Source organism: Sphaerodactylus townsendi, linkage group LG06 (genome assembly GCF_021028975.2).
Source record: "Sphaerodactylus townsendi isolate TG3544 linkage group LG06, MPM_Stown_v2.3, whole genome shotgun sequence".
Lineage (NCBI taxonomy): Eukaryota > Metazoa > Chordata > Lepidosauria > Squamata > Sphaerodactylidae > Sphaerodactylus > Sphaerodactylus townsendi.
The window spans coordinates 126043869-126059366 of NC_059430.1; the positions used below are offsets into that span (position 1 = coordinate 126043869).

The 15498-nt window shown below is 49.7% G+C and overlaps 1 protein-coding gene across 1 annotated transcript in view; it reads right to left on the reverse strand.

The window, feature by feature from the left end:
• The window catches only part of BCAM (basal cell adhesion molecule (Lutheran blood group)), a 78819-nt gene that overhangs the window by 23155 nt on the left and 40166 nt on the right, over nt 1–15498 (reverse strand).

Genomic DNA, 15498 nt, shown 5'->3' on the forward strand with positions numbered 1-15498 from the left:
TTTTGCATGTGCGGAAGGGGCCCGGGTGAAAAACTTGACAGCTGCATGGATCCTATGTGGACCCATGTTAGGTTTGGGCCAAACTGAAAAGAAACTGTGCTTTCTTAAAGTCTAAACCCTGATTATGTTTGTCTGTGTGAACACAGCCTGATGCTATCTCCCTCCCAAACATTCACCAAAGAAGTGACCACACTTCCTGAAACAGGAAGCTGCAGAAGAAGAAGAAGAAGAAGAAGAAGAAGAAGAAGAAGAAGAAGAAGAAGAAGAAGAGGAGGAGGAGGAGGAGGAGGAGGAGGAGGAGGAGGAGGAGTTTGGATTTATATCCCCCTTTCTCTCCTGTGAGGAGACTCAAAGGGGCTTACAATCTCCTTGCCCTTCCACCCTCATAACAAACACCCTGTGAGGTAGGTAGGGCTGAGAGAGCTCCAAGAATACAAATACAGTAAAAACACACACATTTTTTTCCAGAATTTGCATACATTTGGATGTCACAGCCTCAAAGCCCAGCAGAAACAGTAGCATAAATGTATTGTCGAAGGCTTTCACGGCCGGAATGTTGTGAGCTTGAGGCTAAGGGAGGAGCTTAGCAGCATTTTCCTGATGCCAGACCTGTATTGGCATATTCAGAGGATCCTCTGAATATGCCAGCCACAGATGCAGGCGAAACGTCAGGAGAGAATGCTGCTAGAACACGGCCATACAGCCCGGAAACCACACAGCACCCAAGTAGCATAAATGTTATTACTTTGCATTTATATAGCATGTTTGTTTCGGAAATTTACATGCTGTTTCTCCAGAACTGCCTAACAATAAAGAGTAAAATGTTTAAAATTTCAAACCCAGCTTCTCAAACAAACATCATAGCAATAAGGCAATTTTGACTGAACAACGAGAACCTCCCAAATGGTGCTTCACACCGCATGACAACATCAGATCCGCTCACAATAAGCATCAAACAGGTAAGATCATTAAAACATATTAAAATGTGGGATAAAACTTTAATTAAAAATTTGGATTTTGTGCCTAAGTGAGTCCCACCAAGGGGAAGGGTATTTCAATGACTGGGAGGGGCAACTATTAATAAAGTAGAAGAAGAAGAAGAAAAAGAGTTTGGATTTATATCCCCCTTTCTCTCCTGCAGGAGACTCAAAGGGGCTGACAATCTCCTTGCCCTTCCCCCCTCACAACAAACACCCTGTGAGGTAGGTGGGGCTGAGAGAGCTCCGAGAAGCTGTGACTAGCCCAAGGTCACCCAGCTGGCGTGTGGGGGAGTGCCCAGGCTAATCTGAATTCCCCAGATCAGCCTCCACAGCTCAGGCGGCAGAGTTGGGAATCAAACCCGGTTCCTCCAGATTAGATACACGAGCTCTTAACCTCCTACGCCACTGCTGCTCCTCTTAGGGGGTCACAGAGAAACAGGACTTGAGAGGAATGTTCGGTGTTCTTCATGTATATTACTGCAGCAATCCTCCAAACAACCCTGCAAGGTAGGCTAATATTATCCCCTATAATGCAGAAGCACTGGGTGGAGAGCAAAGGAGGAAGACAAAGAGGAATGATTTGCCTCAAGTTACCTCAATGACTTCATGGCTGAGGTAAGATTTGACAAAGGAAAACAAAAAGAATAGAGGGAAAAGGATATGGCTCATAAAGCACGATGATTACATTCACGTTGCATTAAAACGGTGTTAATGACAAATGAATGCCATTAGTCACTGCGCTAAATGGCTTTGAGGGCCATTTCTAGGACTCTTAAAATTGTCCTCCCACAACAGGAGAGAACTATACTATGACAGGAGACGACGTTTGCCAAAGCAAAGAAAAAATCCTCTGGAATTTTAAAGTATGGAGCTCATTTTTTTCAATCAGAGAAGCATACTTTATCCCCAGCTCCCCCTCATTCTCACAACAACCAAAGAGCCAAGTGACAATTTGAACTGGGTCCCCTTCAGGCAAATAAATCCAATACTCTAACACTTTGCCACCCTGGTTCTCAGTTAAATCCCCCAGATGCACCCCTTTTAACAACTTGATTCAGACAGTATCTATTTTGCAGCCGACTTCGCCTCCCATTTCTCTCCCTTTACACAACATTTCTGGCCGCGGGTCTGAAAAGTTAGTCCTCTTTCCCAAGAAAAGCCCTCTCACACACTCGTGCCGCCTCCGGGCGAGCGCACACAACCCGGCTCTTTCCTCAACACTTTCTCTTGCAAGACATTTCAACACCCATTTTTCCTGCTGCTGATAATCAAACTTCAAAGGAACATGATTTCTCTCCAAATTTCCTAGCTGAGAAAGATGGGACACTCTTTCCCTGTCTAATTCTCCTTTCTCAGCCCCTCCCTCCCTGTATTTTTCTCTCCCATTTGAACGGGGCCACTTGGCCCACTACCTGTACTGCTTAATAAACCCTGCTCAAAGGAGAGCCATAATGCTCGCCAGGTTTAATGTTATGCCTTCTGGCCTCTTGGTTACATGGCATGATTTAATAAGGGCAAGAAAAGGCTAAAAGATTGTGCCCATGTGTAACGATGCTGGTCTCAGCTTGAATCTCTGGCTCCACCAACTACTCTTCCACTGTCTCAGATGCAAAGGAAAACTCAGATCCAAGTGCATGTGGAATCTTTACTCCCTTTACATTTCCAACCGATCTCACCGGGATTTATTTAGGATTACACTCACTTGCATGGACAACTCTGATCCCCTTCTCTGTATGATGGTGGCGGACTTTCTCCTGGAAATTACTTAAACGCTGTAGTAGGATTTCCTTCGACCTGAACATTTATTTCCTGTATTGTATATTATGCTTTTTTAATCTGCTTTTATTATTTATTGTTGTACTGTTGTCTATGCCAATAAAGGCTTGCTTTCTCAGGCCCTTTCCGCATAGCAAATGTATAGCGGGTTGCAGTCGGGATAAAAAGGAACCCTCTTTCCTGTTTCCGCGTTTGCATGCATCTGTGCAGGCAGCGATCGGAGCCCATGGAAACAATGCGAATTGCTGTTGCGCCTTCACACGGAGGCACGTCTATTTTTCTATTTATCTCCCACTAGTGCATAGCTACGCAGGCACATGCAGAGGAACTCCCACAGCCAGGCCAATGTCTCACTGACACGATAATTAATTCATCTGCACCCGCTGCGAGGCTATGTGCGATGTAAGCTCGGGAATTTTTTTTTTAGGCGAAAAATGCATTTGGTCCTTGCCCGTTGCTCGCAAGCGGCTGCAACCTGGGATTTTACAAGATTTGTGGACAGTGCGATTTCCAAAAAACCCGATTTGGGGGAAATAACATGTGACAGACTTGCTTTGGGGCGGGATTTGTACGAAGTCCCCCCCCCCCCAAAAAAATGGGTCTTTAAATTACCATCCTTAATTCGCGTTTATTGGCCCACGGGACCGGCCTCAGGCTGTGGTTTAAAGAACATAATTTTATGGTCATTCCTGCTAGAAGTTTGAAGCAGACCTTAAGTAAATCCCCACTTCTGATGGGAAATGCAAAATTATCCCATTTCCAAACTTTCCTCTGGCAAGCCGTGATCCTTCACTTCAGCTTCTTCCGAAAGTAAGCTCTCAAATTCTCAGCTTTGCTATATCACGGGAACAACGCTGGCCATTCTTCCCGCGACAGACACTATCCCCTTTTAACTCTACCTATTCTTCCACAGCGCTCGGGAGGCATGGTTTCCTTCCTTCCTATCTTTATCCCTCACAGAAACCCTGGGCCATGGTAGGCTAGGACTGGTCGAGAGTCAACCAATCAGCTTCGAGCCAAAACGGAGACCTGAATCGAGCCCAACGCGGTAACTGCTACACACATTGGGTCTCTGGACCAGATCGATGCCCTACAAATATTTACTTTCATTCATGTATTGAAAACATTTAGAAGCAGTAATTCGACCCAAGTGTACCCCACCCCTCTCTTCCTAACAGGACTACCCAGCTGTCAAGAATCCTGCACCCTACAGCCGGTCAACAGCCTCCCTTGCCAAAAAAAACTTAGTAACACCGTTCGCCATGCTGAGGTGTGCATTACTCCAATTTGGCTGGGGCTTGCTTCCCTGAGCTGTCCAAAGGTCTCCCACTCCGCTAGGGAAAAACCAAACAAAATGCTGGGTGTTGTGAGTCACAGCCTCCAAACTTTGTTTGGGCTGTAAACAGCAGCTGTGCCCACTTCAGAGGACGGCCGTGGCATGGGTGTGTGTGGCTTAAACACCTTCCACCGCACCACACACATGTGTACGCACATTGCCAATTTGCGGGCAAACAAGCACTCTGCATTGGAGCAGACAGAAGCCGCGAAGGACGCTTTGAGGTTAGGAAAACAATGCAGAGAGGAAAGATTACTCCCCCCCACACACACCACACACAGTTGCTATTTACAAAGCCTCTTGTGCGGTTGTAGTGGTTAAGAGCGGTGAATCTGGAGAACTCAGGTTTGATTCCCTTACTTCTACATGGAGCAGCGAATTCTTTATCTGGATTCTTATTTCCCTTGCTTTGACTTAGAACACTTCTGGGTGAGGCAGTGGGCTAGTCACAGTGCCTTCTCAGAGCTCTTCGGCCCTCAAGGTGTCTGTCTCAAATGGCTTTTTGATGACCCCACGAATGCGCGGGGTTGTGGGAAGCCGGGTGCGCTGGCCAGGAATCATGGGCGACATGCTGGGAATTGGCACTTGCAGCAGCTCCTCCCGGTAAGGTAAGTGGGGAAAGGGCCTTTGTTTCTGTACTCAACAACCTATCTGTCACCCCCCTGGCAAGCATTCCTTTCCTAATGCCCTTGCTGTTCCATCCCTGGCATTCATTCTCATCCTCCTCCACCTGTCTAAAGTTAGACTGTAAGCACTTTGGGGCAGAGGTTTTTTCCCCCCTTTCTTAGTCTGTGTCGTTCCTCAAGTGCAGGCAGCATGATAGAAGAAGAGTTGGATTTATATCCTCCCTTTCTCTCCTGTAAGGAGATTCAAAGGAGCTTACAAACTCCTTTCCCTTCCCCCCTCACAACAAACACCCTGTGAGGTAGGTGGGGCTGAGAGAGCTCCAAAGAATTGTGACTAGCCCAAGGTCACCCAGCTGGCATGTGTGGGAGTGCACAAGCTAATCTAGTTCCCCAGCCAAGTCTCCACAGCTCAAGTGGTAGAGCAAGGAATCAAACCCGGTTCTCCAGATTAGAGGGCACCTGCTCTTTATCCACTACACCACGCTGGCTCTAGATAGTCATACATCTAGGTCAGTGGTGGCGAACCTTTGGCACTCCAGATATTATGGACTACAATTCCCATCAGCCCCTTCCAGCATGGCCAATTGGCCATGTTGGAAGGGGCTGATGGGAATTGTAGTCCATAACATCTGGAGTGCCAAAGATTCGCCACCACGGACCTAAGTTTTACAGTTTGAAAAAGACCACCTTTTTTGACGACAGATATTGACTCTGTTCAGTCACCGATTCATGCATACCACCATACCACCCCTGCCACAAGCAGCTTCCACTCAGTGCCATTTTGCCACAGTGTCCTGGTTGACAAACTACCATTTGTTCTCGGCTTCCAAACGAGAGACCCACGTCAAACCGCGGTTTTCAGTTTTGCTTTGGAGAATTAAACACCCATTAAAGTTTGGTGATCTGGCAAACATCAGATGGCCTTAAACAGGACATGGAAAAGGAAACTATGCATTAGAAGGGGACGAGGCCGCGCATGCCCCAGTGGTTCTTCTGAATGGAGCCCATGTGTGGTAGTGACATGTACGCATTTCAGACATGTGTTCTTCTGGGATTCTGAGAAAGGAATTACGGTGTAACGAGCGTTCGAATTTTCACAATACAAAATGGGAATCACCTAAGTGTTCCTTCATCCCCACATTAGACACAGGGATGCTGCCTGGACCTTTACTTAAGTCAATCTTGTGGGTTTTTTTTTAATGTCAGGGCAGTGGAGGGGAGAGAAATAAAGCAGCGAGTTGACCCTGTGTGGGCTGGGAGTGTGAAAGGCGGGGAAATCGTTGATCTGAAAGCCCCACAGCGAAGCCGGCCAGCAGCTGCTTGGGATTCCAGGCCGTGCTCGGGTCTTTGTTCCTGGATAAGCCCCTCAAATGGACGGAAGGGTGGGGGGAGAGAATGAGGGAAGGCTTTTCATCCTTTTTTCCTGCAGGGCCGGGCATGGGGAAAGGGAGGGGAGCGATTCGGCAAGGGCCGAAGCGCTAAGAAACGGGTTAAGCCGCCAGGGAACCAGCCGGAAAGCCGAGGAAGGGGGGTGGGGGAAGACAGATTCATAATTGCGGATGGAGAGCCAGAAGGGTCTTCTTCACTGAAGGTCTCGAACCAGAACAGGTAACGGAAGGGGCTTGCAGGATGTTTCTCCCGCCCATCTTGGAAAGAACAGAGGGATGTCCAAAAGTCTGGAGGGCAAGAACGAGATCTGCCGAGACAGGTTTGCCAGGAAGGTTGAAACTTACCCAGAATGCAGAGAAGGCAGGGCACCGGGCCCAGGGTGGCTGTAGGAGCTGAAAGGGAATTCGACGGCGGGAATGCAGAACCCCTAACGGGCAACGCGGCACATAATAAAGCCAACGCCTAGCTCCGGAGGAATTCATGGGGGAGGCTTGCTGGGCTGAATACACGCCTCCGGCACTCGCCTCTCGATTGTCCGCGGGTCACAACAAGTTCTTTGAAATGCCACAGCACACCATTCCAAAAAAATAACCTCACTAAACTTGTGTGCCGGAAAGGGAATAACAGGAGGAAGTTATCTAGCAGCAGTGATGGCGAACCTCTCGACCGAAAATTCAAACTGCAAACCCAAAACCCACTTATTTTATCGCCAAGGGCCAACACTGTAATTTGACCTCCTGTATTACTGACGCTTTTAGTTTTAAAAAAAACGGGTTCGGCTCTCAAGAGTAAGCTTCTATGCGGGTAGACGGCATGGCTTTATGCTGGAAGCAACCGTGCAACTCTTCCAATGGGTGAATTCAAGACCCTACGCAGGAAATACTCAGGAAGCAAGCTTCTCCATTGCTGTGCAGCCGGGGTTTAACAGCACTTAAGAGGGGTTACCTACACCTGCTCTTCCCCAAAACTAGGTCTGAGGTGTAATGCTAATAATCGAGCGCAGCGGCCCAGGCCAGCCTAGATTTGTGGGGGGGGGGGAGGGAACGACTCTTTGCACGTGCCCACAGAGAGGGCCCTGAGTGCCACCTCTGGCACCCGTGCCATAGGTTCGCCACCACTGATCTACAGCTTTCGTATATTACAGATTATTGGGGGGGAAATGTATGCACACATATGTATATATCACAGAAGAGGCTGAAATGGCCGCAGGGTGGGCAGGCCAAACCATGGGGAAACCGGTTTGCGTTTCTTTTCCTTCCCCACACACATTCTTAAGGGAAAGTGGTCGGAGGACAAACACTTCTAGCAACAAACCGGAGATTTTTATGCGGGATGTGAGGTCGGTGAGCTTTCCGGAAGCTGGTTAGGGCGTCAAGAAGAGCAGGGGTCCTCTAGAACCGTGGGTTTGCCAGAGAAACTTTGGCTGAGGAAGGGAAAGAAGTGTTTGGATCTATACTTCGCCTTTCTCTCCTATAAGGAGTCTCGAGACAGCTTACAAACCCCTCTTCCCTTCCTGTCCCCACAACAGACACCTTGTGAGGCAGGTGGGGCTGAGAGAGTTCGGAGAGAGTTTGGAGAGAGCTGTGACCAGCCCAAGGTCACCCCGCAAGCTTCATGCGGAGGAGCAGGGTAAACAAATCCAGTTCACCAGATTAGAATCCACCATTCATGTTGAGGAGTGGGGAATCGAACCTGGTTCTCCAGATCAGAGTCCATCTGCTTTTGACCATTTACACCATGCTGGCTCTTATTTAATAGACCATACCCACCCACCCACGGTCCCATTCCCAAGAACTCTTGGCAGGTGACAGCAAGGCCTTATCCTAAAAACTGCAGCGAAAATAAACAGGATCCTAGTAGCACCATCAAGTGAGCTTTCCATTGCAGCAAAACACCTTTTTTTTTTTTTGGACTTTCCAGTCTACTTTGTCAAATAAGATGCCTCTAGGGCAGTGGTGGCGAACCTATGGCACGGGTGCCAGAGGTGGCATTCAGAGCTCTTTCTCTGTGGGCACGCACAGCGCAAGCCCCTCCCACACACACACATCTAGGCTGGCACTGGACTGTCTCGATTATTAGAATTAAACTCTAAGACCTGAAGTTTTGGGGAAGTGCAGTGTAGGTAACCCTGTTAAGCTACTTGTTAAACCCTGCACTGGATTTCTACATGTGGGAAGAAAATCCTTGTGAAGAAACCTCTTTACCTGGGGAGCAAGCCTAGTTGCTGGCAAATGGGGTTTGCTTCCTGAGTAAACCTTCCTAGGGTCATGATTCACCCATTGGAAGAGTTGCACTGCTGCTTCAAAGCAAAGCCACCGGACTGCCACCTCAAGCTTTTACTTCCCTGAGTGACACACGCCGGAGCCAATAGCTTTTTTTTCTAAAACTAAAACTCCTCAGTATTCAGGGTTAAATCTGCTACATGTTGGCACTTTGGCGACATAAAACAAGTGGGTTTGGGGTTGCAATTTGGGCACTCGGTCTCGAAAAGGCTCGCCATCACTGCTCTAGGGTTCCCTTCAAAAAGCTTCTCACAAAATCCACAAATGTTTCCACTGAATCAAAGTCTTGTCTTTAAAGCCACTGCAGGACTTCTAGTTATTTTTGGTACCTTGGGATTTCCCTTTCTGGACTTATCATCACAAAAATGCCAGGTATGATGACGACACCACTTTCATTTCTCCAGAACAATCTCCTGCGGCTTTGTAGAAAAGCCAATTCAAGTCTCCTCGAAATGTCTTTTCATCTCTTTTTTACCCACTGAGGTCTGAAGGGCAGGTGACCACAATTCAAAACGCATCCATCACATCTGTCCGACACCATGTCCAATTGAGGCGCAGCAAAAACCACAAGACGCGCTGAAATATTCTACAGACCAGATTCAGTCCGCAGGGAAGGTCTTCCTAAATAACCCACCCTTACAGAGTCGATCCAAGCAACTGGGCCCGGAAGTAGCTTCATATACTTCTCGTGGTTGAGAACAGGGAGGAAAGGAAGTGAGAAAATGAAAAAATTTTCCCAGAAGATCCCAGAGGGAAATAAAAAGAATGGGAGCAGGAGGGGCAGTTTGAAGCATTCCCTCCACCCACCGTCATGGACATTAATCCAGCACAAGAGATTTTGTGCTAAAGAGCTAGAAGTCACTTGTCAAAACAACTCTGGGGTCAAGTGACGGTCAAGGGCCAAAACTATGCATGAGATACCAGGATAAGATCTGTAGATGTGTGCTTCAGTTGCGAAGAGCGGCAGCGGCAGAACCCAATTGGAGTTGTAGTGCTGGGGAAACAATTGGTAACAGCTCCCCAACTCCTTTCCCCACAAAAAGGATGCCTCCGAAGCTGTTTTAAGCCCCCCCAAAATAAGAACCTAAGAACATAAGAACAAGCCAGCTGGATCAGACCAGAGTCCATCTAGTCTCAGGCTCCTTGCTACTCGTAGTGGCTCCACCAGGGTGTCTTTGGGAGCCTAAGCACATGCAGGAGGTGTAGAAAGCAAGGGCCTTAAGAACATAAGAATGTTTCAAGCTTGCTGGACTCAGACCAGAGTCCATCTATCCAGTGACTAAGCATTCTGTTATCGTGAGTGGCCCACCAGGTGCCTTTGGGAGCTCACATGCAGGGAGGGGTGAAAGTATGCTCTTAAGAAATTATAAGAACTCGGCCTGCTGGACTGTCAGACTAGAGTCCATCTTAGTCCTTAGCACTCCTGTTACTTCGTGAGGTGGCTCCACTCAGGGTGCCTCTTGGGAGCTCAAGCATGCAGGAGGTGAAAGCAATGGTTTTGGTGAACATAAGAACTCAGCCTGCTGGATCAGACCAGAGTCCATCTTAGTTCCAGCACTCTGCTACTCGCAGTGGCCTCACCAGGTGCTCTTTTGGGAGCTCACCTGCAGGAGGTGAAAGCAATTTTGGCCTTTAAGAACATAAGAACAAGCCAGCTGGATCTGCATCCAGAGTCCATCTAGTCCAGCATTCTCCTGGCTACTGCAGTAGGCTCCACCAGGGTGCCTTTGGGGAGCCTGGCTACATGCAGGAGGTGAAAGCAATGGCCTTAAGAACATAAGAACTAGCCTGCTGGAATCAGACCTGTAGTCCATCTTAGGGGTCCAGCATCTCCCAAGCTACTCAGCAGTGGCCCACCAGGTTGCCTCTTTGGGAGCCTCTCACATGCAGGATGTGAAAGCAATGGCCTTAAGAACATAAGAACTAGCCTGCTGATCAGACTCAGAGTCCATCTAGTCCAGGCACTTCTCTGCTACTCGGGGAAAGTGGCTCCACCAGTTGCCTTCTTTGGGAGCTCAAGCATGCAGGATGTGAAAGCAAATGGGCCTTAATGAACATAAGAACTCAGCCTGCTTGATCAGACCATCTTAGTCCATCTAGTCCAGCACCCCTGCTACTCGCAGTGGCTCCACCAGGTTGCTCCTTTGGGAGCTCACATGCAGGGTGGTGAAAGCAATGGCCTTTAAGAACATAAGAACTCAGCTTCTGCTGGATCTGTGACCATCTAGTCCATCTTAGTCCAGCACTCTGCTACTCTCGCAGTGGCCCACCTCAGGTGCCTTTGGGAGCCTACATGCAGTGGAGGTGGAAAGCAATGGCCTTTAAGAACATAAGCAAGAATCTAGCCCTGCTGGATCAGACCAGAGTCCATCTCAGTCCAGCACCCTGCTACTCCGCAGTGGCTCCACCAGTTGCTCTTTGGGAGCCTCCACATGCAGGGATGTGAAAGCAATGGGTCCTTAAGGGCAACATAAGAACTAAGCCTGCTGGATCTCAGACCAGAGTCCATCTAGTCCAGCACTCTGCTACTCAAGAGTGGCCCACCAGTTGCTCTTTGGGAGCTCAAGCATGCAGGGATGTGAAAGCAATGGGTTCTTAAGAACATAGAAGAACTAGCCTCGCTGGATCAGACCCAGAGTCCATCTAGTCCAAAGCATCCCTGCTACTCCCAGTGGGCCCACCCAGCTGCCTTCCTGGGAGCCTTCCTCACATGGAGGGATGTGAAGTAGCAATGGCTCTTAAGAACATACAAGAACTAGCCTGCTGGACTCAGACCAGAGTCCATCTTAGGTCCAGCAATTCCCCTGCTACTCGCAGTGGGCTCCACCAGTTGCTCTTTGGGAGCCTACATGCAGGATGTGAAAGCAATCGGCCTTAAGAACATAAGAACTAGCCTGGTTGACTCAGACCAGAGTCCATCTTAGTCCAGCACTCCTAAGCTACTCAGCAGTGGCCCACCAGTTGCCTTTGGGAGCCTGCAAGCATGCAGGAGGTGTGAAAGCAATGGGCCTTAAGAACATGCAAGAACTAGCCAGCTGGATCAGAATTTCAGAGTCCATCTAGTCCAAAGCATCTCATGCTACTGCAGTGGCTCCACCAGGTTGCTCATGGGAGCTCACATGCAGTGAGGTGGATGAAAGCAATGGCCTTAAGAACATAAGAACCAGGCCTAGCTGGATCAGACTTCAGAGTCCATCTAGTCCAGGCACTTCTGCTACTCTGCAGTGGCCCACCAAAGGTTGCCTTTGGGAGCCTTCACATGCAGGGGAGGTGAAAAAGCAATGGCCTTAAGTGAACATAAGAACTAGCCCAAGCTGGACTCAGACCAGAGTCCATTCTTAGTCCAGCAATCTGCTACCGCAGAGTGGCCCACCAGCTGCCTTTGGGAGCCTCAGCATGCAGGATGTGAAAGCAATGGCCTGTAAGAACATAAGAACTAGCCTGCTGGATCAGACCAGAGTCCATCTAGTCCAGCGCACTCTGCTACTCGTGAGTGGCTCCACCAGTTGCCTTTTGGGAGCCTCACATGCAGGATGTGAAAGCAATGGCCTTAAGAACAGCAGAATCAGCCTGCTGGATCAGACCAGAGTCCATCTAGTCCAGCACTCCTGCTACTTCCTCGCAAGAGTGGCCCACCAGTTGCCTTTTGGGGAGCTCACATGCAGGATGTGAAAGTACGTATGGCCTTAAGAACATAAGAACTAGCCTGTTGGATCAGACTTTCTCAGAGTCCATCTAGTCTACCAGCACTCTGCTACTCGCAGTGGCCCACCAGTTGCTCCTTTGGGAGCTCACATGGCAGGGATGTGAAAGCAATGGTCCTTAAGAACATAAGAACCAGCCTGCTGGATCAGACCAGAGTCCATCTAGTCCAGCACTCTGCTACTGCAGTGGCCCACCAGCTGCCTTTGGGAGCTCACATGGTAAGTGTGAAAGCAATGGGTCTTAAGAACATAAGAACTAGCCAGCTGGATCATGTGACCAGAGTCCATCTAGTCCAGCACTCTGCTACTCGCAGTGGCCCACCAGTTGCCTTTTTTGGGAGCCTGCTACATGCAGGATGTGGAAAGCAATGGCCTTAAGAACATAAGAACTAGCCTGCTGGATCAGACCAGAGTCCATCTAGTCCACAGAAAGCACTCTGCTACCTCTAGTGGCCCACCAGTTGCCTTTGGGAGCTCACACATGCAGTGATGCCGTGAAAGCAATGGCCTTAAGAACATAAGAACTAGCCTGCTGGACTGGTAGACCAGAGTCCATCTAGTCCAGCACCTCTGCTAATACTCCTAGTGGCCCACCAGTTAAGCCTTTGGGAGCCTCACATGCAGGGATGTGAAAGCAATGGCCTTTAAGAAAATAAGAAATAGCCTGCTTGATCAGACCAGAGTCTCATCTAGTCCAGCACTTCTGCTACTGCGCAGTGGCCCACCAGTTGCCTTTGGGAGCTCACATGCAGGGGTGTGAAAAGCAATGGCCTTTAAGAACATAAGAACTAGCCTGCTGGATCAGACCAGAGTCCATCTAGTCCAGCACTCTGCCACCTCGCAGTGGCCCACCACCAGTTGCTCTTGGGAGCTCACCTGCAGGGAGGTGAAAGCAAGGGCCTTAAGAACATAAGAACTAGCCTGCTGGATCAGACCAGAGTCCATCTTAGTCCAGCACTCTGCTACTCCAGTGGCCCACCAGGTGCCTTTGGGAGCTCACATGCAGGAGGGGTGAAAGCAAGGGTCTTAAGAACATACAAGAACTAGCCTGCTGGATCAGACCAGAGTCCATCTAGTCCAGCATTCTGCTACTCGCAGTGGCCCACCAGGTGCCTTTTGGGGGCTCACCTGCAGGAGGTGAAAAGCAAGGGCCTTAAGAACATAAGAACTAGCTCTGCTGATCAGACTGTGACCAGAGTCCATCTAGTCCAGCACCCTGCTACTCTCAAGAAAAGGCCCACCAGGTGCCTTTTGGGAGCTCACATGCAGGGAGGTGAAAGCAATGGCCTTTAAGAACATAAGTAACTCTCACTCTGCTGGATCAGACCAGAGTCCATCTAGTCCAGCACTCTTGCTACCGTGCAGTGGCCCACCAGGTGCTCTTTTTTTTTGGGAGCTCACCTGCAGGAGTGTGAAAGTAACCTGCCTTAAGAACATAAGAACTCGCCTGCTGGATCAGACCAGAGTCCATCTAGTCCAGCTCCTCTTGCTGCTCGCAGTGGTCTACCAGGTGCCTTGGGGAGCTCACATGCAGGAGGCAGGTGAAAGCAATGGCCTTAAGAACATAAGAACTCTCAGCCTCTGCTGGATCAGACCAGAGTCCATCTAGTCCAGCTCTCCTTCTGCTGCCTCAAGAAAGTGGCCCACCAGGTGCCTTGGGGAGCCTCACATGCAGGAGGTGAAAGCAATGGGTCTTTAAGAACATAAGAACTCACTGCTGGATCAGACCAGGAGTCCATCTAGTCCAGCACTCTGCTACTCGCAGTGGCCCACCAGGTGCCTTTTGGGAGCTCACATGCAGGAGGTGAAAGCAATGGCCTTTAAGAACATCATAAGAACTCGGCCACTGCTGGATCAGACCAGAGTCCATCTAGTCCAGTGCACTCTGCTACTGCAGTGGCCCACTCAGGGTGCTCTTTGGGAGCTCACCACCTTGCAGGAGGTGAAAGCAACGGGCCTTAAGAACATAAGAACCGCCTGCTGGATCAGGACCAGAGTCCATCTTAGTCCAGCACTCCTTGCTACCAAGCGAGTGGCCCAACCAGGTGCTCTTTTGGGAGCTCACCTGCAGGAGGTGAAAGCAAGTGGGCCTTTCAAGAAACATAAGAAACTAGCCTGCTGGATCAGACCAGAGTCCATCTAGTCCAGCACTCTGCTACTGCAGAGTGGCCCACCAGGTGCCTTGGGGGGAGCTCACATGCAGGGAGGTGAAAGCAATGGCCTTGAAGAACATACAAGAACTCTCAGCCTCTGCTGGATCAGACCCTCATCTAGGCCCCATCTAGTCCAGCACCTCTTGCTACTCGCAGAGGGCCCACCAGGTGCCTTTGGGAGCTCACCTGCAGGAGGTGAAAGCAAGGGCCTTAAGAACATAAGAACTAGCCTGCTGGATCAGACCATCTAGTCCATCTAGTCCAGCACTCTGCTACTCGCAGTGGCCCACCAGGTGCCTTGGGGAGCTCACATGCAGGAGGTGAAAGCAATGGCCTTAAGAACATAAGAACTCGCCTGCTGGATCAGACCATCTAGTCCATCTAGTCCAGCACTCTGCTACTCGCAGTGGCCCACCAGGTGCCTTTGGGAGCTCACATGCAGGAGGTGAAAGCAATGGCCTTAAGAACATAAGAACTCGCCTGCTGGATCAGACCATCTAGTCCATCTAGTCCAGCACTCTGCTGCTCGCAGTGGCCCACCAGGTGCCTTTGGGAGCTCACATGCAGGAGGTGAAAGCAATGGCCTTAAGAACATAAGAACTAGCCAGCTGGATCAGACCAGAGTCCATCTAGTCCAGCACCCTGCTACTCGCAGTGGCCCACCAGGTGCCTTTGGGAGCTCACCTGCAGGAGGTGAAAGCAATGGCCTTAAGAACATAAGAACTAGCCTGCTGGATCAGACCAGAGTCCATCTAGTCCAGCACCCTGCTACTCGCAGTGGCCCACCAGTTGCCTTTGGGAGCTCACCTGCAGGAGGTGAAAGCAAGGGCCTTAAGAACATAAGAACTAGCCTGCTGGATCAGACCAGAGTCCATCTAGTCCAGCTCTCCGGTTCTTGCTGTGGCCCACCAGGTGCCTTTGGGAGCTCACATGCAGGATGTGAAAGCAATGGCCTTAAGAACATAAGAACTAGCCTGCTGGATCAGACCAGAGTCCATCTAGTCCAGCACCCTGCTACTCGCAGTGGCCCACCAGGTGCCTTTGGGAGCTCACATGCAGGATGTGAAAGCAATGGCCGTAAGAACATAAGAACTAGCCTGCTGGATCAGACCAGAGTCCATCTAGTCCAGCACTCTGCTACTCGCAGTGGCCCACCAGGTGCCTTTGGGAGCTCACATGCAGGATGTGAAAGCAATGGCCTTAAGAACATAAGAACTAGCCTGCTGGATCAGACCAGAGTCCATCTAGTCCA